Genomic DNA, 26,770 nt, shown 5'->3' on the forward strand with positions numbered 1-26,770 from the left:
GTAGCTTTGCCGAGTGATCTCCTTCTCAATAATACCTCCATGGTGTGACTACACGCAACTGCAGAATTCACGGAATTGCATCAGCCGAACGTGAATACCCAGCTAACTGTAAACCCATAGTGCTTCATGAAAACAGAAAATTTATTGGTCCAAAAAGTTGATAATTTATTTCCTAGTATTAATGCAGTTTTATTAAAAAAGGCTGAATGCACAGTTGACAAAGATGTCATTCTTATCCCAACTACATGCAATAACCAGGTCACTCTGTGCCTACACATAGCATACCACAGAAAGCTTGACTATAAAAACAGAGAATAAAGGATGACAATGAATCACAATGTTTAACCACGATAGATTAGATTGTGGTGGGCTATCCTACTGTACAGCAGTATGATTGTGGTCAAACTTCTGAATGTAAATTGTCTTGGTGGGTTGTCCTAAGATTGTGGTGGGTTAATGTTTGCAGTTTAGCATTCTTAAAAGTTTCATTCTGCCAGTGACTATCTACAATCCTAAATTTAAATACTGCTTTACTGATGGCTATCCTCAGATGCTAATTGGCCATGCATAGAGGATATGTTACCATTTTAGTACTTTTACTCTACACTTTTCCCTGTACTTAGCGGCCATTGTACAGTTCAACTACATTTAATCTGTCCTTTTCTCAGAAGTTAAGTATTTTCCCTATTGTTGGATGCTGTACGCATTATACTTCCATTTTTACAATGCATAATGTCAATGCCCTTAAACGATACACACTGTTACATTACCTATTCATTTTTACTTATTCCATATCAAATACAAAATTCTTATATTTTTAAAGTTCTTTCTATATAATTCAAAGTTAGAATGTTCCAGTCCTGTCAGTGTCAAAACCTCCCGCCTCCCCAAAAAAAACTCTGGTAAGGGTTAGGGAGGAGTGCACTAGGAAGCTCCCCAATCTCAGGCATATTAAAGGGTTTACTATTCTTTTAATTTTTCTGTTTTATAGTACTAAACTTAATATAAAAAGATGATATGAATAAATTAGTATGTTGTCACATTTTCACTGAATATTGTAATTGTCAATGTCAACAATATCAATAAGTACTCCTTCTTTTCATTAAATATAACCTCAAATATAACATGTCAACTGAGCTTGGCAATCAGAAACGCAGTCCGAAGGTCACAGAGTTGATTTCTTTCTACAGGAAGCCCAAACATTCTTTGCTCTACTTTATTTTCATTTGCTCTACTTACAGTTATTGCTGCGAACCAGCCAATTCATATTCTTGACAGCAATTTGACCTCTGAAAGGTCATTGTTTGTCAAAAAACGAGTGCGTAAGACGACTGAAAAGCGGAGTTTCCTTCTTTCGTTCTACCGGGTAAAATCAATTACTTTAGGCGACGTTTGTAGACTAACCTACTCGACCAACGTCCGCATGTCGCGCTAGCCTTATCCTACTCTCTTATGCCTTATCCTACTCTAGGCCTAGACTAGCTAGGATGGTATAGGCCTAGCCTTGAAGGGACGAAGGTCCCAATGAAAAACAACGTTGCTCTTTGATAGCTAACATTGTCTATTTAACATCACAATAGTTCATTAGTAGACCTATAGTTGTTTTTTGAATTGTACTCCACAAATCTCAGCCGATACCTCGCACAACTGGCTAACATCCCTATCTATTGTCGTGATATGTCTCGCACTTGTGATCAAATAACACACTGGCTCGCACATTGGCAACACTCTTTGGCAGTCAACTCGCCCCTAGAAAACCCGCCATTGGAAACTTGCCCCATAAAAAAATGTACACTTCCTAGACCATGCAGTCTTCAAAATAAAAATTGTAACCTTTGGTAATCAACAACATTTTCCACATATATAGAAATTTTTGAAACTTTATTTAAAAAAACCTAAACCATAATTCACCACACTATAGACACTTTTTGACAAAAATGAAAAATTACGACTTTGTTACCCAATGAGAAGTGTTCTAATATAGACAATGGGTCATGTGTCATATTATTTGTTATAGTTTTATTATTCATTATTTCCACTTGACTCGCATAAAAATAATTTTGTTCGAAGAACATTTATATGCAGTTGTACTTCGCAGCACTTCACTTGCAATTTCTAGTATAGTAGTACCTGTACTGTCATGTTTGGATTATTGGATTTCTTTGGTGTTATACACACCAAGGATATCCAACAAAAGTCCCGAGACTGGTTGGGGTCCTTCTGAGGATGAATTGGGCAGTATATAACGGGAGAGAATCCCTACTCTTTTCCAATGAGTGTACAGCGTTCTTTAATATGCACATGGGCCATTTTGCTCACAGAACCAACGGCTTAAATGTCTCATCCAAAAGATGGTGCGCTTTTGAAACTTGTATTTCAGCCTTCCAGCTGAAGCACAAGGAAAAAAGCGATGGGAATTGAACCGGGGACCCAGAGATCTCCACAGTTCTGCGCATACACAATGGCTACCACCAGTTAACTGAGCTAGCTGCTGAACAAATAAAACAAATAACTATTATTTTTTAATATACAAAATTATATAATGCATAGTAGTGATGATTTTATTCATAAGGAAATGTACAGTATATAAGGCCAAGAATGTGCTGCACATACAGTACCTGACCAACCCATAATTTTTTTTTCTTTTTCAAAAATATACACTTTTTCCTTAGTAAGATAGGATACCATTTGTATTGTAAAAAAAGGGCTCTATTCAGGCTTCAAGTAAATTTGGAACGCTAACCAGGATATTACAATTTTAACAGTCAAAATTTATGGCTAGCCATGAACTTTACAATTAGGCCAAACCATACTTATTTTAAATACTCCTGACCAACCAACTGACTGACCAATCCTTGACTGGGCAACACAACAATTTTTTTTGTGCCTACCGGTAATTATAATTTTGCTTTATAATGTAAATAAATGTCTCAGAGCACTCAACAGCAGCAATAAACTCATCAACATTTGACAAATACCTTTTATTTGACAGTACGAAAATCATCATTAATATTAATGTCTTGTGCTGGCAAAGCTATTAATATAGTCAGTTCAGAAGTTCATTCTGTTTTGAGGGGATTCAAAATCCAACACATGCAAATACAGAGGTTACTTACCAGAATTTAAAAATAACTCTAACTTCAGTTTAGAACCCTGACAATTTCTGGATTTTCAATGATGTATGTCTATTTCCTTGAGTACTGTATATAAATCACAGATTTTGGAATGTAGACGTCACCTTGGTATTAGTACAGTATATCACATGTACTTGCAAAAGATATTCCTATAGACTCTACATCCTCCACATAAACAAGATCATTATTTCTGATCACTTTCCCTCAAAAACCCCCCCAGTTGAAACAAAATAAAGCATTGTCGTTGAGGTAAACATCAAAGATAGACAGCTTTATCACTGCTCTTGAGGGCAAATTCCCTTCTTGCCGATCATTATGGACGAAAACCTATGAATAATTTGCATAAGACACGTAGGGCCTGCAAGAGAATCTCCAATTTTGTCTTCTGACTCAGTGAGGTTGACGTTCCTTTGCACGTTTTTAGGAAGGAAGTTGAGCTTGATAGGCCTGCTAGTGTAAGTCTACGGATATGACCGTCAATGCTTCAGACTGCATGATGTCATGATGATGTAAAATACAAGAACTTTTAGTAGATCCCCTGTGCCAGCTACTGTACACTAGCCAATAACACAGACTGCTACCCTTTCAAAGAGGAATCTTAAGAAATATTGTACGGATACCATGATTCCTGGAAACACTAGTTACTGTACTGTGCACAGGTCTTTATCAATGAAAATAACTCTAATATTAAGTACAGTATTTATGATCCTACTGTAACCATTTTATCAATAGTAAATGGTTTACCAAGGTTCATACAAAATTAAACTATATTTGTCATCATTATGATGCAGAATTATAAAGAATTATTAATTTATTATATTAGCTATATATCTATTATAAGAGCTAGATATGACAAAATTTGTGATTGATAGATTATGAACTGTAGTGTTGTATTGTTCAAATGGGTATTACAGTATGCTCTGATGTTTTGGAAGTGTGCTATAACATTTCAATATTATGATTGTGGTTTTTTTTTCAATGTAGAACCATTCATACAATATTAATATATGCCAGCAAATATTTAATGTGATTTAGAATATCGTCTCTTTTTCTGTTTGTCAGGTATGTTGACATTCTTAGTGGGAATGTGCAAATATGAACTTATTTAAAATATTATTATTAATAACATAGAGTACTAAAAGATACAAGCTTTATAGGATTTGTGGGCATTTATTGTTTGCCAACAATGTCAGGTTTACCTGTAGAAATCCAACAGATCTCAACAACACATAAGGAAGAGCAAGGGTTAATACCAATCAAAGATAAGACACCAAGATGAGATTTCCCAAATGAGGGGCGAGATTTAACACACTGAAAAATATGTCAACCAAGTCGTCAGATACAGCCCAAGAAATGCATGTTGCCGCGGACAGATAATAATTTAATTCTAACATGTCTTCATAAGAATGGGAAAAGTAATGAGCGATTTATCATCAAATCTATCTGTAAATTACCATCTCGAATACTACAAAACTAGATAAAAAGTCATTCCTCGAGCAAATCGCTACAGGCAAACCTCTTCCAGTAGCCTAATAAAATGTTCAATATAAACTGACTGTGACAGAAAGTACGACGAGTCAATGACACAAACTTAAATTTCAGCACATTCGCTAATTATTTGAATGGTATTCAAATTTTAATGTACTGTAAGAGTGCTTGCCCTTCAGCAGTATTCTGGCATTACAAGCTTAATTCCTACACATTTTAATATTAAGTTAGAAGTTCACTAGCATTAAATCACATCCTATAGCGAATAGAAAACTCATTAAAAAAAAAATTGTAATGCCTTATAATTTATATTGGTGTTTCATAAAACAAGCCTGTACAAAGATTGAACTACTGTACACTAGTATTTGAAGGCAAGCTCCCAATCTATCAAGCAATTTTCTGTATTTTTATATTTAAAGTGAGAATGAAACCAAATGCTCATACAGATCTTAACTGAACATTTCAGGGAGCTTTCGATTTCTCAGCGTTAATGCAACCCTAGAACCGATTCATCACTTATCTATGAACATTCTGCATTTTCTGCACAACATCCATTGCGCTAAACAGCATACTAGAAACCAGACATTCTCGCATGCATAGATAATTTCATAGCGACATCATTATGTTAGACTGTAGGTCCTACTGTACCGTCGTACAATTGAAAGCTCTCTTCTATCTGTGGAGTAGGCCCTGATATTTTTTGGTCTCTTTCCATTGATAGAGTAAATGTGTACCTTGTAGGATTAAGCCGTTTGGAATCCATGCCAGATTTGGTATACTGTACTTAGACAAGAAGCTGGATATTTTTCTGATTGCTGTATCCAATCACCAGAATAATAATCATTAGTCCAGCAACATTTCTTCAATACTGTATTGAATTATAATGTTTTAACACAACAATTTTTTTTAGTACTTACAATCTGCCAGATCAAGTTAGGTAAGACAGGCATGCGTAAAATTTCATACAAAAATTAATAAATAATAAAAACTATTTTTTTTTTTTTTTTTTTTTTAAGACTTGAATGGATACACAATTCCATAAAAAAAGGTTGATTATACGTCACATCGCGCAATGCATAGCTAAGGCTACGGTCACACTAGAATCTCAAGCCTAGCTTGACTCACCACGGGTGAGATTTTCGTAATGTGACCGCACCTGGATCGACTCGCGCCTGGCGTGACCTTGATCTCAATCTACCTATCTCGATCCCGGCTCAGTACCCAGATTGACCCTGGCATGACCGAGATTGACATTTCCTCGTCGGCTGTCGACCAATCACAGTCGATGACGCCGTCGCGTTTAGAAGTTCTTGAATAAAAAACCCGCGGCAATCATCAGTTGTCATTTATAAATGCACTTCAATCCGAAAACTAGCATCGCCATTACATCATCGGAGCCTAGGCCTAGATCATCTAGATTTGCGCGCGGGGCCGGTATTTTGATTGTGGCGGCGCTCTAACTTCCTGTTTCGACTTTCTTAATTTGGAGGTCAATCCAACTAAATTCAGGTAGGTGTGACTGACCCAGAATTTCGAGCCTGGCTTGAAATCTCACCCGCGGTGAGTCAAGCCAGGCTTGAGACTCTAGTGTGACCGTAGCCTAAGACAGTTAAAGTGCAGATGCACCAGCATGGAAACCTTTGTGCAATCAATCACTCTCTATCGAGGTCAGCAGGTATGTGCTGTCAGACAACCCCATGCACAGTGACCACAGTACACTGATATGTGTGCACATCTCCATTGACGACCCCTTCAGTAGACTTACTCTTTTAATAAAGTACAGTTTTTGTGTAGACAATCTTTGACACTTTTGACGTGTAAGTTTTGCTTCCTTATTGTTTTCAAGTACAGTACCTGGTTTAATCATATTGTGTAATTTACAAGATATACTGTATAAAATTGTATAAACCTGTCTCTAATTGACATGAAACAAAGTAGGCCTGGCCTAAACCTAGGGCCTATAGGCCTATTTCGAGTGGCGGATTTAGGAGGGGTGGCGCGTAAGGGGCATATGCCCCCCACCCCCTATTTTTTTGCAAAGAAAAAATTACACCCACAGTTTTTAAGTCTTCTTTTCCTACAAAAAAACACCCTAGGAGAGTGCTATTCATAAATCCACTTGGAGAGAAATAGAACACTTGTAATTTACTCAATGTTAATATACAGTAGCGGATTTTGTTGTTTGATGACTTTTTTAACGGATTTTGGATATTAGTTTTCCTTTTTGCTGATTTTGTGATTTTTATGCTCAATGTTGTTGAGAAACTTCATCATGGTTTCTAGAAGTGAAATGGTGTACATTTATGAGCCTTTGCATGTTGTCAAAGACTATGTTTGAGATGTTCGTGGAAGAGGCACTAAAACCCACAGCTGTGAGTAGATGAATTATTACTACCGGTAATTTAATGACACATGTTATAGTTGCATATTGCAGGTACCCTGTATTAAAATTTCTTTTAAAAGACATACACCTATTTTTTTTTTTTATTTATTTGTTACTGAAAACTACCATGCTAGATAGTCAAAATCGACTCAATACAACCTCATATTTCTCAAATGTGCTGGGCTTCAGGGGGCTCGCCCCCATGAACCCCCACCAGGGGCGAAGCCCCTGGACCCTGTCGAGGCCCTAGGCGGCCCCCTGGCCCCCAGCCTAAGGCTGCTCGCTTTGCTCACAGATTGCGCCCCCACCACCCTTTCTGGCGGGCTGGATCCGCCCCTCCCTTCGGTGCTTTGTACCTTGGCGCGCCCCCCCCCCTTTTTGCTAAATCCTGTATCCGCCGCTGATTACTTGTTACATTTTTTCTTTACTGGTACACCAATTTCAAAACATTGATCCATCTGACCTACGACCCTGATGCTAATTCTTATGAGGCTCAGGGAGAAATTTTATTTGAATTTTCACCTGGAATGAACCAATGACTTTAGCATCACACTAGCGTTGCATGACTCAAAAACAGGAGAGCTACTTTATGTTTATCATGAAGTATTATTTTGTTTCTCAAGCTAATAAAGTTTCTGGGTATCAGGTTCAGTAATCAGCACTCGAAAAGTACAGGAAAGGTCTCAGATAGAGGTGATGATACAGGTACTGTATAAAAAAAAAATGCTATTATATTGCTACTATAATAGTTTGACTTCCTATTCTTATCTCTACCATTTTCCACCCCAACCAAACTCAATCTTCCCCAACATTAATTATGTATGCAAGTGGACGATAAGGTTCATTTTTAGTTGTCATGAGCGTGCTGCTGCCCATGCCTGTATTAAATTTCATCGCCCATTCACTCTCCTATCTGCACAGAGCATTAATGTTCTGAAAGATATTACTGCTTCCAAGAATGAATTAAAATTTCATGATGTATAAGCTGCCATAAAAAAAGCTTAATCTTTTATAAGACAGTACTATATTATTAATATTAGTAATCATAGACAAACAAATTACTAAATAAAAGAATTAAAGACATTGATAACAATTAATTTAAAACTGTTGATGATAACGATCAATATTAATAATACTACAATAACTTTATAAGACAGTACTAATATTAATAGTAACCAAAGAAAAACATAGTATACAAAAAAATTATAGACATAAATAACAATTAATGAAAATGATTGGTAATATTATTAATGTAATTTAATAATTAATAATGTTATAATTTACTAATAACTTTATTTCAAAAATAGATACTCCTTACATCCACATAATAAATAATTCCTGCAAAAAGCATATGAAATGCAGATATGTTTTTTTCATTGTTAATATTAAATGTGAAGATATTAATATAATATTTACAGGATTCTGAGAACTGTATTCAATTTAAAATCAATATGTATTCGAGTTACGAGTTACGTTTGAAACAAATTGACTACCATAATAATAATAATAATAATAATAATACTGTGACATTTACAGCACATATTGCAATAAACTGTCTAGCATATGCGCCTTACAGTACTGGCCAGAATTATCCAAAAAAACCACAACGCATTTTACCCGTTGCCGTTGCGTTGTGTTTGCGTTGAATTGCGTTGCGTCCACGTTGTGTTGAAATGAATGATGAAAGTTCGTTGTGTATTTAACGAAACTGTGTCCGCATGTCAGTTATTGTTGATAGTTAATTCAACACTGGTGATGTTACAATGATTATCAATAAACAACGTCAATTAATTTTGGAGACCAATGTATTGTTAAGATATATTAATACAGAGTAGGAATCTTCCAACATTTATCATTGTGTTCTTTTGGTGCATTCGCTAGGCCTAGGCTAGATAGGTTAAGATTAGGCCAGCCTAGTTTACAACAAGTGATGTCGATTGTAGAGTAGGTCAATTGATATTAATTATTACAAACGGCCTAGCTGAGCACCGTATGCCTATTCTGCAGCAGAATGATATGATTTGGAGTATTATTATTTTCAATTTCGTATTAACTAGCCTATGCACAATAATTATATAGAGTACCTTTTCCCCTTTCAATAGATCAGCCTATCATTAATCAAAATACAGTGCCAATCCAGTGCATACAATACATGTCAACAACAACAACAGAGACCTGGATGGATTGACGCCGATGGCTTTACTACCTAGGCCTAGCTTGCTTGTTCGTTCGATTTTGATCGATTGTACAGAATATAACAAAACGGTTTTAATTTACGTTTCAACTATGTGGAAAATATATGAATACGTATATATACAATATTATTATTTATTTAACTGTAGTATAGTAGACAGTATCTGACTGACTTGTTAGTCTGCACTCATTTTCAAGCGTAGCAGTACACTGAGTCGCAGGGTAGTAGTGAGATGCAATGATGCAACCTCCAGCACTTAACACAATGCTTAGTATGTGCTCTGCATGCGACTGCATGACGGTCGTACAATCGACTTGTATCGCTCCACCAAAAACAAATAGTGGGTTGCTAAAAATATACATTCGTACCCAACCTTTTATTTGTTTCATATGACAAATTTTTGGGTTACAGCTTTATAAACAAATATCATTAATGATCAGTCTCCTGATGAAGTCCACTGTGTGGACAAAAGCTAGAGAATAAATTATATATTGTTAGTCTCAAAAGTGCTGCTGTTTTTTACTTTATCATTAATGGAGAAATGCAACGTACAGTATACAGTATACCAATTTTCACTTTCATAGATCAGCCTATGGTGATTATGAAAACTTTGTCTCCTGCATGTTTCTTTACCCACGGAAAAATACATGTGGTGACTAAATGTGCCTGGAAAACGGCAAACAGCAACACATTTGCATCGTCTATTATACTAACAGAAATGTTGGTGTGATAAAAACATTTTTGGGTTGCGTTTTAACGTGGTACATTATTTACTAAATTTATGCATAAAATAAAATATTACAAAATAGGACATTCCTTTTCTATAATAGTGTAAATATTTTCGAGTTTCTACTGCGTTTTCTTAAATAAAAACTAATATGTACAGGCCTATGCCTGTGCATTATTTGCGTAGTGCTATTTGTTTTAATGTACTTTAAATACTTTGTAATCTATTTCATGTATTCAATATTATTACAATAAATGATATCCGACTCTGTATCTTTCTTTCAAATCATGACCATCCATGCCGCGTAAATGATTTATCAACATTAACAAATACCATTTCAACGATTTACAAAAGCCGTCGTTAGACAAATTTAATTTAAACAAAAGTGCAAGAAAGAAGTACATTATAGTGTCTTGATTGATGCCAATCGGGCAATCGAAAAAAAATAAATATTATACAAGTAAACAGATAAAAACTTATATGTGCTACAGTACACTGTAGTTAGACGGGAGATTACATAATTTATTTATACCCATTCTTTATGTGATATTGATATTATTCTCATAATTCAGTAATTTATGTGATTCATATTATTTATAGAAAAGGTTTATCAAATTTACAGTTTAACAGATAATGTAAACACTATTTGGGAGTTGTAGGTGTGGATCGCACTGAATAACACTAAAACAATATGTCAATACAATTGAATACAAAGCATCAATACAGGGCGTGCTCCCGCAAAATGTTTGTGTTTTAGACGCCCGAAAATAACATGAGTCGTTTTGAGCGATTTTTTTTCCATATTCTTCCTTTTCATTTTCCTATTTTTATTTTCTTGTTACTTTCTGTTTTTTTTTTTGTATTTTTTTCTGTTATTGAGTGGAGTATCCACATTTACGTCGAACACCAAGCTCGTGTACTATTCCTTTTCAATGTCGTCACAATCAAAATAGACCTGGGCCTAGCTAGGCTATCTTCAACTCGTCTCCAATCTTCACTTAATCACCTTTATATTGCTTTACTACAATTATGTAAGTGGCTGTTTATTTAGAAACTGTTAATGCCTATTTATTTACTGTACAAACTGTTAATACAACACTTTGCGTTGAATTCTTAATAAACAATTTCTAACGAGGTGAACATTTTCAACGCCAACGACAACGCATTGTCAACACCAACGCGCTCTCAACGAAAACGCAACGGGTTGAATGTGTTTAAAATTTGGGATAATTCTGGCCAGTACTGTACATTATAACTGCCTCTTGTATGCGCTTTACATTATTACCCCTTACATTATTACCACGGGGCAGTGGATCAAACACCTGGCCCAAGGACACAAATTGACCTGCGTAGTGAGGGTTTCAAAATCTGTTAGGGTTACAACTCAAAAGTTGAATCTCCCATCCACAACTGTTGCACCAAACCACTAACTAGAGATAATATACGTGGTCATATACTATTTTCAACCTTCATGAATTAAATTTACCTGAAGGTATCTGAAAGTTAGTATCCAAATAATATTAAAAGAACCAAATATATAATTAGAAAAAAATTGTATTAAAATATACCAATTTTTTAGTGTGTCTAGTATAAATTCTGTTTTTAACAAAAAATATTATATTTAAGATGCAATTATATAAGTGGAAACAAAATCAAAAACATAAAAAATATTACCTGATATTTATACACAAGGTGGATTCTATACCCATGGAACTAAACCAGTTGTTAAAATTAGGATCCTAATTTAGAAAAATATACTAAATCCAATCATTACTATACTCCCAATACAGGTCTCCCTCCAATTAAAGACCACTTTTATGACTAGGGTTTTCATGTTTTTTAGCAGCTTTGGTCTCTAATTAGAATAATAGAAATAAAAGACATTTGTTAATTTGGGACCACAGATAATTGGTCTTTAATTGGAGGTGGTCTTTAAATGGGGGGTTCTTAGAGGGAGACCTACTAAACATTATCAATTATAATTTACTGTATTTCAATCAAATACAAGGCCTTTTAACCCTATCAATGAATATCATCTGGTGTTCTTTGTACTTCTATACTACAACATAAATTTCAGTTGATCAAATGTCATTGTCATCTCATATCTATCCAGAATTTTGCTGATAATGGTACTGTAGATCTCTAGTTTTAAGCCATTTAGCCATTACCGAAAATTAGACTAAAAGGCAGTGAATGAAGCAAGCTAGCAATCTTGTTGGTCTAGGCATACCCAGCACTTTCCAAACAAGTAGAGAAGTGCTGAAGATAAATGCCTGAAGTTCATCATTTAGGTGTTAATCCAATCCAATATGTAAATTTTCAAAATGTATGAGTCATACATTCCTTTACAACTTCCACAAAATACTACTTGAAAATTGTGCATATTCTCATCTGAACTGGAAAGACCTAACAGGGAAAAACCAAAATACAGTAGGGTCTCCAAGAACTTGTAAGATCAATAGAAAAATAAAAATAATATTACTGTAGTTCCATTAATATGTACAGTATTGTATGTGTCATGTCTGTGTCATGGGTATCTCTCTGTTGTTTACTAGAACAATGTATTTGTTGGGCGAATGGGAGGGGGAAGGGAGGGGAGGGGGAAGAGGCGTGAATCCTTCTCAATTTACCCTCCTCCTTCAGATATCAGTTGGTTAAGGCTCATCCTTAACGATTATTTGAACAGACTTATTTAATTTTAGGCTTAAATATTTCCTAATTGCAAAAACAATTATTTCAAAATTGGTACATCGAACAGTAGCACACAACATTGCAGAAACAAAATTTAAAATTTTACTTTGGGACCATACCTGTACAAACAATATAAGAATATTAAAAGTTAGAGAGAGACTTAGTAACCTAGTACCCGAATACTATGGTAGGTAGTAAATTACCAAAAAATCATTTGTTATTCATTACACTGCATTAACTATACAATAATCATGATAGATTACAGGCTGCCAAATAGCAAAGTAGTACTACCAGCTAAAGACCCTTCCATCATAATCCATTCATCATAATGTTATCCACAGGGAAGGTAGCTGAGACATGTCATTTCTGACAACTCTCATTTAATTTGATATTTCAACTGAACTGCGGATATTTCAGAGGAGAACAGATGGTGTCATCGCTGTTGCCAGAAATATGGTTGCCAGAAAATAACAAACAGGGTATGACAGCTTGCCATTAGATTTGAACAGAAGCTATGTACTGTACATGGCTAATGGTTTAAAATCCCAAGTGGCAGTCACAAATCAATAATTTTCCCCCAGTATAAACATGGATTATCCTGATCCAAACATTTTTTTATAATTACTGTCAATCAGTTAAGGATAAAAAAAAAAATACTATGATTAATTGAATTTGACCAATATTAATCAAGATAGTGAATACTGATTTGATTGAAAAGATAAACATATTACATCTTTCACGCACATATTCTGAATTAGAAGATTAACTAAAAAAGTGGATACTGAGTAGTTCAGTGTTTTAGGGGTTTTCTCTCCTAAACAAAAAAAAAATGGCATCAACTAATTGCAATCTAGGCACGACATTACTGTAATCACTTAAAAAAATATACATTATTTTAAGTATAAATAATTATTAAATTTTATTTAAATTTAGAAACTTTGCTATTGTAATAAATACCAAATATGGATTTTTTTATAGATGAGGCAAAAATTATTGAAAGATTTATAGAACTCAACTGGCATCTTCTACTGTAAGTAATGGTATTCATTTCATTAAATAAAGTAAAGAAGGGTAGTCTTGTATTTATTAGTGTTACGTACTTTAGGGGAATGAGCTGTTAGGCCATACTACAGTATTGTAAGCCTTACATTGTGTGGTTAGGTGGCATGTTCCTTTCCATGCCGCCCTTTTCCTCCCAGTAGTGAACCGGGCACCCATACAGTACTCCTGGGTGTAGAGACAAATGTAGGTAAAATTCACAGCGAAGGTTCGAACCCTCGACCTCAAGGTTGAGAGACAGAAACACAACTGATGTGCCAATCACTTGCACGGTATGGATAAATCTAAAATTAACCAATCATCTACTACTGTACACGATTGTTGAATTGTCAGTCGTCCAATTGGTCAGTCATTCTATTGCATGAGTAAATGGCCACATCAACAATTTTAGGTCAACTGAATAAATATTTCAGAAATCAACCATTCAATACTAATGTATAAATACTATATAACATTGAAGAGGTGTTGGAGCATAAGCCTTCAACAGATGTTACCATACATAAAACTGTTGCAATACAGTAGATCTGAAAATAGCAAAATGAATAAAAAGCAACCTATTGAAAGACTTATAATTATACAGTAGTAACTTAATAATAGTTATATACTAACTGATCAACAATTATTAAGATATTAATTTCTGTATTGTTAACAAACATTCATTTTGTTTTCCTATGATATTTTGTCTCTTGTTAATTCATCATATTCTAGTTTTTTAATTTATAGTATGGGCACAATTTTTGAAGTATGCTGCTATTAGGTGTATAGTATGTTTAGATTAATTGAAGCCTGCAGCAAAAAGGTTGTGTTTACCGTATTGGATAAATTCTGATCATCACAAAGGGTAAGACATTAATAGCTAAATCAATAGAAAAGGAAAAATATTAAATTATAATAGCATGCTTTCCAAAGAAGATTTAATTGGGCAAATGTTGAAATTATCATGATTTTTTTTTTACTAGTCAAATAAAATGCCATGAAAATTAAAATTACACAAACCTATTATTACATTATTGATACAATGTCAATATATGGTTCTTAAACATTTTTTTTAATTGGTAAAACCGATAAATTTGTCAAAGTGAGAACAGTATACAGTATTCATAAATTATGTTCACTCAAGCAAACTAGAATGTTTGTTGAAGACAGGTGGAATACAGGTTGAACAACATAGAGATCAATTAAAATGTGCGAAGTGATGCATGTGTGATAAGTCAATGCTTTAATGCAGAGTGCTGGCTGTAATCAATAAAAGCCAGCAACTTCTAATCGCTACTGTACATTTAAACTGGATTTTAAAACTCAACGTTATACTTACAGCACAACTACTGTACTCCAGTACAGTACACCTTGTTTTTATAAACTTTTTCATGTACTACTGAGTCTAAACTATTTGTCCTACTAAATCAGGTGAAAACTTGGCAAAAGAATGTTCAGCTATTAGTAGAAATAAAAGATGAATTAAAAGAAAATTGGCTGGAAAATTCTAGTTTGAAGAGGCTGTGATGCCTAGTGATAAAAAGCAAGAGTGGAATCTCATTGAAGCCTCAATCTCCACACACAGAAAAGGCGATCTCTAATGGGGAATAGGTTACCACATTTAATGAGCAATGTTAGTATCATGGACGAAATCTGGAATAGCCTAGAGGCACCAACATCCCAAATAATCAACATGATGATAGAGTGAGAAAAGATCAACAAGCTACTAGACCAGCTAAACTCAAGTCTGAATGTAGGCAACTATTAGTTGGCCTACATGGCATTAAATCTCCAATGCAGACATAACTGTAAAATCCATCCCTCATTGATAGGGGCTAGGAATAAGCTGGATTCTTCTTATGAATACTGCACACTTTAGGATTATTTGAAGTTAAATATTTGCTTTTAATTTTATCTTGTTCATTTGTACAGCACACATCACTGATATTGCTAACACTTTTGATTGTGAAATCATTCCATATCAAGAGAAAGCAATAAAATACTAACTGAACAACTGTCAATGTCAGTACACACTCAATAAAGTTACAAGATCAGGTATGATTTCATAAATCAATTAATCTACAGAGGGCAATGTATAACAACTTAACAATCAATAAATAATTTCCTATGTTAGGAGATAGTATAAAAGGGGTTACTTACAGCGAGTAAATGTGATCTGGGTTCAATATCAGCAAGCTCACATTTTCACATTATTTATAAGGCTACACTAACTGTACTGAAAATGTGGAAATGTTAATCAAAGGTCAACTCAGTGCCGGCCTGGGCACCTTACCTGGTTTGTTGAGAGCAATTTCATGCCAGGCGCGAGTCACAGGCTAGTTCAGACTACACATTCTACTAAACTGAGTTCAGCTTGGCTTGGCTCTCAAGCCAAAACATGACCTGTGTTGAGTTCATACACACTAATATTCAGAATTTGAATTGCTTATTTTGTAATTAATGGATAAATTATTAATATTATTATTACTGATTAGCATTAATTGAAATTAGAATAACAAATACCTTCTTTGCCACTGATACATAAAACAGTTCTTATTCTATAGGCTACACTTTCTTAGTTTAATTGGCAGGCAGATATTCTTACACATTTTGTTAGTAACAAAATATGTGGAAATTTGATGCAATCTGAATGATCTGAATATTGTTGGAGACAAACTGTTGGAATAATAAGGCACCCAGGTATAGTGATATGCAGGAAGTTGAACATGAAAAAAAAAAGAATATAAACAAACATTGCTGACAACAATACTCATCCATGATTATTGATCCAATGACTCAGACATACAGAGTTCCCATGACCTTTAAACTTTGCTAAAGCACCTCTTATCTTTAAACATGGCAAAAGATTGAAACTACAGTTACTTCTAGGCTAAAGTGAAAATTACAATTCTATCACACACTAGTTCACTGAGAGTTTACATCCTGATGTAAAATAGAGAATGTAAACAATTACCAAAACACACATGACACACTCTACTGCGGTAACACTTACCAGATTGTTTCATTACTACGAAAAATATCCTAGTTACAGTTTTCACACTATTTTCACTTTTCCCCAAAAGCACATGATTTACTACATATACTGTATTTGAAGCCAGTCTTCAGAGGAAAAATAGTTTTGTGGTACAACTGATGTTAAAACACATAGTTTATGGTGGGCAGGGCCAAACCTCCTCCACCCACCTTTATCAACCCCCTTTTCCATTCTTAAAATCACTCTTATTTAGAGTCAAACACCCACACACCATTAAAATGTCTACCACAAACCCTTTAGTTTTCTAGAGTTACAACCCTTAACGGTTAGATAGATTTTTAAATATTTAAAAACTGGGAGAAAAAGGGAAATAATCAAAACTATGACGTTTTAAAGTTCCACTTTAAGTTTGCTCTTAGAAAAGAAAGTATGGACAATACAATACAGTAGATATTAATTCATTACCTACAGCCTGTTGAAAGAGATGATACATAAACAATCTATTCATTATCCACAGCAGAGCATTATTTATAGAAACCTACCTTAATCCTGACTTCCAGTACCGTATGTCCTACAGAACAAACACTAGACAGTCCAAAAAAAAGTGAGAATATATCACAGGTAAAAAAAAATCCACATTTACTTCACCAGAGGGCCATTACACCTGAGAATAAAAATTAATTTTTAATTATTTTACAACAATTATAACATACACTGTATAAATAATATATTTAGTCTTGGAATATTTTGTTCAAAGCACATACTTTAAAAGTAAACTGGAATCCACATCAAAATTATTTCATATTGAATTTTACAGTATTAATAAGAGATATTACTATAGATTATGATAATTAGTCAGCCATCAGGACTGACCCCTTTTTATTATGTATGAATTAATTAGGTATGGTATATAAATTGTATGTAACATGTGTTTTTTACATTTATAATTGCATGCAAATTTGCCAAAAAAATTAGTTTTTTTGGGGCGAGTACAAAATAAATTATTATTAACGAAAAAAAAAGGAAAAAATGAAAACAGGTTAAGTAGAGAGAAAAAATTATTTTAACAACAAAATACTGTAACATACCATAATTCTATGAAAGATAAAAACAAATTATTTCCATGTCAGTGATGACAGATATTACCACAATGATTTGATTGTCGTAAATCTGATGCGACCTTTTAAAAATTGTGCAAATAATGTTAACCAGGTAAACTTCTGTACTGAATAATGCTAAATATTTTTGCCATCAATACTTTAATATTTCTGCAATTCTAAAGTTCAAATTATAAAATACAGTACCGTAAGTCTTTTGCTGGCCAAGAGAAGAAACTAAAAAACACAAATTTATGGGCTTTTTCTGATTTTGTCTGTTTTAAGCAACCGAGGCTATTTTTAGAAAAGAACAAAAAATAATGAGACAACATCTGCCTGTCTGGCAGCCAAGCCATTTGGATGTACTGGTATACATTTTACCAAAACTACAGTATAAGAAGTACACTATATATAGTTAATATTGTTAAAAGCTACTGAAAGTTAGTTTATCATATAAGATCATGTACTGTAGACTCCAAAAAGACTAATTTAAGAGAAGCCACAATTCAATATTTCTTTCTTTATCTGAACATTATCAATCAGCTAATATTGTATAAAGTATAAGAAATTTGAATGAATTTCATATTATGTAACCTAAAATTATAATTATTGGAAGTGTCAATTATGTAAAGAGATATTCCAACACATCTGTTTAACCAGAACCCTGCGGGTGTGTACGTTCCTTTGTACGTAAATATAGTTTAGAGGGATATGTAGTCCAGTAATGGTTTCTAATGTTTTTACGTACACCTACACCCCCATACAGGTCCGTCCATCAAATGCTGTACATTTACATACCTGCCAACATTCGAATATCAAAAATAGAGACGCTATTCATTGGTGACAAAAAATTAAGATGGCAATTTTATATCCTAATTCCTGTACAGTTGCTTCAAACAAAACAAGAGTTACTTAATTTCAAGTGTACTGTTTATTTACCTCACAACCAAGAAAAAATATTTAAGTTACATCTTAATCAGTAGGCTTACAGACTTCACCATGAAGGGCACGGTATGTTGCTTGTTTCGCTAGATCTCATTGGAGTCATAATGTCAATATTTATTCGAATGACACTTATAATCTCTGTTCAACATTTCCAGCTTTTGTTGTCATGCTAGCTCGAATCTTGGTTTTGTTTTTTCAACAATAGAGAAAACTCTCTCAGTCACTACTGCTATAAAATATTACCATAGTTCCCCGGGTAGAATCCCACACCGACTTTACGCCCAACTTCGCATACACAAATTTCCCCAGGTGAAGTCCCAGGGTCTGAGGATTGGGTAAGTCGGCCTAGGTCGATAAATTTAACAAATGCTCAAAAAATAAAGGAATTGTCTCCGAATTCTGCCGACTTGAAACTCTTATAAAAATTGCTTAAAACTGACATTGGTCGTCATAAATAAACACAAAGCCCATTCTTGTAAATTATTTTGTTGTTTACTTTCGCTAAAAATAAGCAGCTCGCTAAACTGCAACACCACGGTCCGTCCCTGAAAAGACCTGCCTAGTGGGCTGATCGGATCTTTAATTCACAGCGTGAAGACTTGCCTGTTTCCACAGAGATTTGCTGCTAAAAATAACTTGTTACATCATGCAAGACTGATTTCTTCGCCCGAATATTGTTTTGATAGGCTATTGAATCGTAGGTGAAAACCACCTTGCAAAACGATCATCATTTCCGTCTGTTCATACATTAGGCCTAGGGAATCCCGCGGGTATAATTCCTCCCCCCCCCAAAAAAAATCGGGACAGTTTCGCGTTCATGGGGATGGGATTATACCCGGGGAACCACGGACTAATATTCCCTTCATCACACTGGCAAGTAATGGATACTTCTTGCAAAAAAGTATCCATTAAAAAACACCAAAAATAGGGACGTCCCTATTTTTTGGTGTTTTTGACATTGGAAATCGGGACGTCAATTTGAGATAACAAATTTTTAAGTATGATTAACATTTTCGGGTATCCAAAACTGTAATGTCCTAAAAAGTGTCCTTCCCTGAACCGCACCCAGTTCTGGTTGCGTTTCAGGGAATAAATATTGTAATGTTTGTTCGTGTTCCTTGTAGTTGATGGGAATGATTTTCATTATGGTGACGCTCTTAATGCCTTGACGGTGTATGGTAAGAATGGCCCCGGTAAAAATGGCCCCGGTAAAAATGGCCCAGGAAAAAATGGCCCTGGATGACAGGTAGGTAAAAATATCCCCAATAATAAAATTCTGTATTAAATAAAACTTATTTTATTTAATTTGATTGTGATTATTTGATTGTACCTACAGGATGGAACTAGGAATAAGGCTTGGCAGTCAACATGTTGATCATAAAACTAAATAAATCAAGTCAGATAAATATTAATCTATTATTATTATTATTATTATTATTTATTATTAGTAATCTAATTGATTTTTTTTATTTTTTTTTAACAAAATTGGCAATGTATCACACAAGTTCTTTTTTTTTTGACCATGCAATGAGCCAACATAGGATACTAATGTCCTTCTGAATTTGAGGTCAATTTAAGATCATGATAATGAGAATTCCTTAACTTGTACATTTTCAGTTGCTACTGACTGACACACAACTAGCCATTTAGCCAAGGGCCTTTGATTGCAAGACCAGGTTGGCTTTAAGTACTATGCATAATATTAAACTTGGGTTGACTTTTCAGCATAACCCTATGCCATCTCAATCAAAGACACAAATTTCTATTATCCATTAGCAAGTACAAATTCTATTAATTAATTAATCATTAAAATTTAATGATTAATTAATTAATCATTAAATTTTAAATTATTTGTATTTGTATAGTATTAACTTTTTGCTTTATAATGATTTTATTTCTTGTAGGCACTCTGAATTTAATATTCCTAATAATTTTTAGACTTTTATGTTTTTGGACACACCACTCCTGTAGAATGAGTGCCACTCATCCTATAAAACTATGAAACCAATGAAATCTAATGTTTAGAAACATTCAGGAATCTGGACTACTCGTTTTAAACACATTACTGAAGCACAGGCTAATAACCATCAGTTGTTTAAAAGTTAGCAGGCACTCCTAAATTTTTTCGTCTTACAAAATTGTTTCTTCTTTTGAAGTTAGAAATTTTTTATTCTTAGTTCACTTTCTAAGATTACCAAAAACCCAAATCATCCCCTACACCCCTTCCTTCCCTCATGCCGTAATTTTTCCATCTCTCTTAGAAACTCCCTCCACACCCAATTTCTTCGACTTTCTGGTCGCTCATTGAGGTTCTTGACATCTATCTTTCCTCATGCAATTGAAATGGCCAATGACCTAACCATTGACCCTTTGTTTATTTCCCCCATTGAGATTAAAATTAAATTAGGCATTCATAACTAGTGATGTAAGATATTTATTGTGTTGATTTTGTATTGCTATTTGTTAATGAGTGGATAAAATAGCCCTATTTTATTGACCCTCAAGATACCACAGTCATTCAGATCAATGGGAATTTCCTAAAATTTAAATTAGACATCACAGGCTGTCTGGTTGTTTTTTACAATCTCACCTCACAGAATTTGAACCAACAACATTCTGACATCTTGACAAGTTGTTTTGTTATCAAAAATCTCTGACAGACTAATTCACGGTTCTGTTTAGGTCTCCTAAACGATATCATAAAAAAATCCCTGTATGCTAAATTGTACACAAATTATCCGTCTGTTTTTCCTGTCCTGCAATTATTAAAACCTGCCACAAAAAAAAACTGAAATGTATATGAATACGCACACAGGCGGTCCTGGGCCTGCGGAATACAACTGTCAACAGTTAACTACCACCTTATTAATGGTTGTTTGATAACTGACATTGTTGGTTAAATTTTTCCGTAAGTGAATACAGTACACAAGGAAAAGTAAAAAAAAGAAAAAGAAAAAACATGTCATTCGTAATGAAAATCAACAACAAATTTGAATAAGGTCCCTCTCACATCAAAGTATGATCTCAAACCGCTGCGCTAGCTGTCCTTGGGACAGATCACGGAATGTACAGTACTCGCGAGTTGCAGGGAATCTGCATTTTGGATGAAGCACCGAGTCTGCATTGGAAAGATCATCTTCCTCGTCAACAGAGTTATTTGATGATTTCACTCCGAAGGTGACTCATAGAGTATATGAATGTGTATGTAACATAGTTTGCTATGTAACTTTAGACAAACAGGATGTGAATCTTTATCTTTATATTTCCTGTTAAAAATTGTTACCACACAATGTGTTAATAATAAACAATGCCACAAGTGAACAAGTGAAAATTAACATTGTTACATATATAAACATGTCAATGTGACATATTTTCATGTCTTCATTTATCATGTCATCGATCACAAAAAATATTTAATTGTGATGTGATACTAATACCTGCTGGAGGTTTATTTAAATATATAATTAATCATTTTCAAGATAAGTGTCAGTGATAAATGTGGCATATGATCATACTTCTTGTGGAAATATTTTTCTGCCTGTTGCATGCACAAACAAAGCACTGCTATGCTAGTATATTACAAGAATAAATTTACGACAAAAATTTACAATTGACGAGGTTTCCTTGACTATCGACAACAGCAATCAGCTACTGATTACATTTTCACATTGTGCAACACCTTGTTTTTCCTACAGTACTTCGCAACAGGTTCACAAATTTGCAACTCCCCTCCTTTCATATTTTCTGCCAAAAGGGCTTTAACCATCATTATCTTATTTTATTGTTCCTAAACCACATCCATAACGTTCTTATTTTATTGTTCCTAACCACATCCATGATGATGTTCTAACTCCACGCCACATCTTTAACAAGCTGTAACAAAGGCCTAAAAAACTTTGTGTTGCCGAAACCCAGACTGAACTAAAATATAAAAAAATCTAGGGTCTTCTAATTCTTCTGAAAAGGTTTTACTTTTTCTTTCATAACTTTTGTTATTCCTATATGTCAATCAACATGAACAAATCTGTATCCAGCTACTGTACATTTAAAAACTGGAATCATGAAATAATTATTAAAAAGCTTTAATACAGTACTGTTAGAAAGGGGTGTAATTTAGACTGCCTTGTTGAAAAAATCACGGAAGCTGCAAAACATGTTCATAAAATTTGAAGCCTCATGCCTCAACTCTCCAATTACAGTATCTGAACAATTTTTTGAAATATATTAATTCAATCAGACATTACTGTTAAACATCATGTATAGCAGAACTGAACCCCCAACCTCCCCCCACACTCCTTTGGGACACACCTAAGTAGACACAATTTCAGCCGCCAAATGAGAAAAACATCTCCTAATATTACATCCAACTCCTAGTAGCACTATTTCGGTCCTGAAGGTGTTCTTTTCATAAGGGTTCATGTATGTTTGGAAAAATAAAAATAAATGAAAAAGAAAAATTGTACAGTATCTGAATCCCTAGAAATTAAAATATGAGTTATATAATACCACTGCCAGGTACAGTACTGTAAATAATTTGCATATAAGATGACACTTCACTTATCAACATTCAAATTTATCTCGGTTAAATAAAGAATTTTACCCTCAATCTTTTATGTTATATCATCAAATATGACAGATAACTTTCAAAGAGTTTAGTCAAACAAAGCCTGAACACTGCAACTGGTGCTACTTGATTTATAATCGTAAAAGTTATATCATTTGGATGTACAAATATTTATTTATCCAGTAGATAACATTTGTGGGAATAAAGTAAGCAGTATGTTACACAGTATATACTTAATTACATAGTGTGGCAGGAAGTAAGCTATAAATAGTAACATGTAAAGATACTAAATGCACAGCAAGGAGGTGACTGACTCCAACTGCAATGTTCTAAGTTCACCCAATTAGTACTTAAGAACAAATAATAATACTCAAACATTTATAAGGCGCCAATTCCAAATTGAATGATCAAAGACGCGAGCGTTATAACCCCTGGTCATTGGATAACGTACAATGGCCAACCAGCACAAAGTGCAACTTTCTCTGCTCCCTGGAGAGTATCCCTAGTCGTTCGCTACTTCTTTAGCACACGAAACTAGAACATTCAATGCCACAACATCTTACCAGGTACCCATTTATACTCTTGGGTAGAGAGAGATAAACGTAGATAAAGTGCCTTGCCCAAGGACACAAGCGACTTGCACAGCGGAGAGTTTCGAACACCTGACATCAAGGTTGGGAGTCCAAGCCATAATTGATGCGCCAACCACTTCTACTAAATGCAATCTTGAGTCAAAATTCTATATCATATTGCACATTTTTCATACCTAATAATCTGGATTTCCCATTGACAGGGGATCCATTGAGGATATACCTCACAGTCAATAGGTGACAGGTTGTGGATCTAAAAATCTGTTAATCTAAAACTATACTGTACAGTATCACATAATGCCATGATTGGTATTCCGAGCTCTATATCTGAAATAGGCGTGTTCATTTTAAAGTACTGTAATGGGTTGGTTCATTTCTGAAATCAAAGAGTTCATTCATTCATTTTTTATCCAGCCAATAACATAAACAAGGGAATACAAAACAAAGGAAATTTAACAAATAATTGATACAATAAATAAGTTGGCTAGGATTAACAATAGTGTGAAAAACAATCTGGCTCTCATACCTGACCATACCAATATACAATTTTGTTACAATAACTTATTATCTATTAACGATATACAGATCTCTATAATTCTTAGAAAGTAACTGTTACTTCATATTATATAGAGTGTAGACTTTTGATATTCAAAAACCTACACCAGGTATCTACTACTGTACTAGCATTGACATAGAGGTGATAATGTGGATGAAGATCATTGCCTTAAAAAATACTTGAACACGTGGACAGCTTCACAAATTTTAACTCAATATTTTCAATACAGACCCAAAACTGTATGGCTCATGCTTCCACAGTATATACAGTATAGCAGATGTACAGTTAGTTATGGTGGGTGGGCCACCCAGCCTTAAAATTTTCTACCCTGTCAAAATTTCATTTCATGGCCTCCAACCACCTTTATTAACCCCCTTGTCCATCTTCGAAAAACATTCTTATTATATGGAGTTTAACAATGTTATCACTCAATCACCCTTAAAATGTCTACCACCCAACCATAGTTTAGTTGTGTACAGCCACGTTCAGAGTAAACCTGACTGCTCATCTTCATATCCATGTGATAACAACAAAAAACTAACACTAGTATATTGGCCATACATTTAACTATTCGGTATGTTTTCACTATCACTGGAAGTTTTATTAATTATATTTGAGCAATGAGTGAGTCATAATTGTATAGCTAGCAACATACAGTAATTCAATTTTAGTAGCAGACAAGATTTGAGACTACAGTACAACTTCAATTAATTGAAATCGAGACTGAATTATTCAATAGGTAGTTGCTTCGCTACTGTTACACCAGTCTTAAACCAAGTCCAAATTCTGATAAGATGTTACTATGGATTAGGAAAATAACAGTCCAATCAGAATTCGGAATTGTTTATGACCAGTACTGTAGCAACAGCCACTTCTTACTAAATATTGGATTTGATTCAAGAGCACAGATTTAGGGAGGTTTTGCCACTGTCATTTTTCATTTTTTAATTGAAAAACTTCAAAATGGCATACTAAATGTTACAATATTATTTCATAACAGCATACAATTCTGGATACAGTACTTATTTATCTGTATAAAATAATTATATTGCAGTACATCTACTGTACTATACATTTAATTTTATAATTAATATTATTAATGTTTATTATATTTATTTATTATGTAGCCTGGCATAAATTAACCATTAATGTAAAGTAGAAAACTACTACTACTGTAGCTAACTCTTCAGTTTGAATTCATTTTTAATGAAACAATTTGTAGATTATTATTCTTTGAAAATGATATATTCTTAATGTAACTACTTTTTATGGCATAGAATAAAATCATAAAACTAAACAGAAAAGATGTTTGTTTGTTTTTATTCAAAAAACTACATTATGATTAAAAAATATACAATAACTGACAGAAAATGAAATATTGATAATAAATGACTATTAAAAATGACGTGAGGGGCTCCTCTGTAAAGTAGCATGACCTGTGTGTGTGACTGGACTGATGAATACTGTAGCACTAGGTAGGCCTATAAAATAGTAGTACTGCAGCAGAGAGCTCCCCCCGCCCCCACCGACCAACTAGGCCTAGTAATAGTCCTACTAGGCCTACTACTACTAACATTGAGTGATACGCCAGCCGGAGTTTATCAATTACACTATCAAGATCAAGATCAGAACTAAGGCCTAGGGCCAGTCTAGGGGCCTAGGCCTACTGTAGATAGAAAGAATATTAATTATTGAATTGAAGAATACCCACGATATAAAGATGTAAAATGCTATGCAAATTCGTGTTTAGTTTTGTATAGAAAAAAACACCTTTGAAATGTATTTATTTAATTTATACTAGGCCTAGGCCAGGGCTAGGCTAGGGCCTAGCTAGGCCCTATTGACAGTATTGACAAACAATTTAATCAATAGCAAAAGCACAACTGCCATCAACATGTAAAAACGGACGCACCACCAACTACTATAGACGAAGAACTTGGTCGGGTACCTGTTGTAAGCAAACTAGGGGCAGCTTATGCCCCGAGGAGCCAGTTTGTAGTAGAGCTCAGTAGGCCTAGGCTATGTCTAGGCTGAAGTCTACAGTATTTACAAGGTGAGATTAACAACATAAAGATCCTTCAATTCAACGCATCAAGTCTAAGTTATTGTTTAAAAAGTCAGCTTTGTTAATAACATAATTATTAATAAACTTACTGTTGCTATCAGATTTAGTAATTCCAAGCAACATCCTTCACTTTCTTCCCACAAAACGTCAAGCACAGTCAAGATTTATACACCATTTTTTTACATGTTGACCTTCTCAGAAATTTCTTTTTATAGGGGGCGCTGTTTAAATGAACGCTTGTAGTTATTATCACTTGTTTCTTGTTCAAAATCTCAACAACTGGATTATATATATATATATATATAT

General features: G+C 34.1%; 1 protein-coding gene across 5 annotated transcripts in view; it reads right to left on the reverse strand.

Annotated features, from left to right (window-relative positions):
* LOC117125366 (tyrosine-protein phosphatase non-receptor type 4-like) overlaps positions 1-26,677 on the reverse strand; it is a 99,711-nt gene extending 73,034 nt beyond the window's left edge. For all 5 annotated transcript variants that reach the window (XM_033271869.1, XM_033271895.1, XM_033271877.1 and 2 more), the window contains exons 1-2: positions 26,554-26,677; positions 17,190-17,311 (exon numbers count right to left, since the gene is read on the reverse strand). The gene's annotated coding sequence lies outside the window, so the exon portion shown is untranslated. The remainder of the gene's footprint in view (positions 1-17,189; positions 17,312-26,553) is intronic.
* Between the last annotated feature and the right edge of the window lie 93 nt (positions 26,678-26,770).

The sequence above is a fragment of the Anneissia japonica genome, unplaced genomic scaffold, assembly GCF_011630105.1.
Source record: "Anneissia japonica isolate Jap-2015-1 unplaced genomic scaffold, ASM1163010v1 scaffold466_len1169948_cov191, whole genome shotgun sequence".
Lineage (NCBI taxonomy): Eukaryota > Metazoa > Echinodermata > Crinoidea > Comatulida > Comatulidae > Anneissia > Anneissia japonica.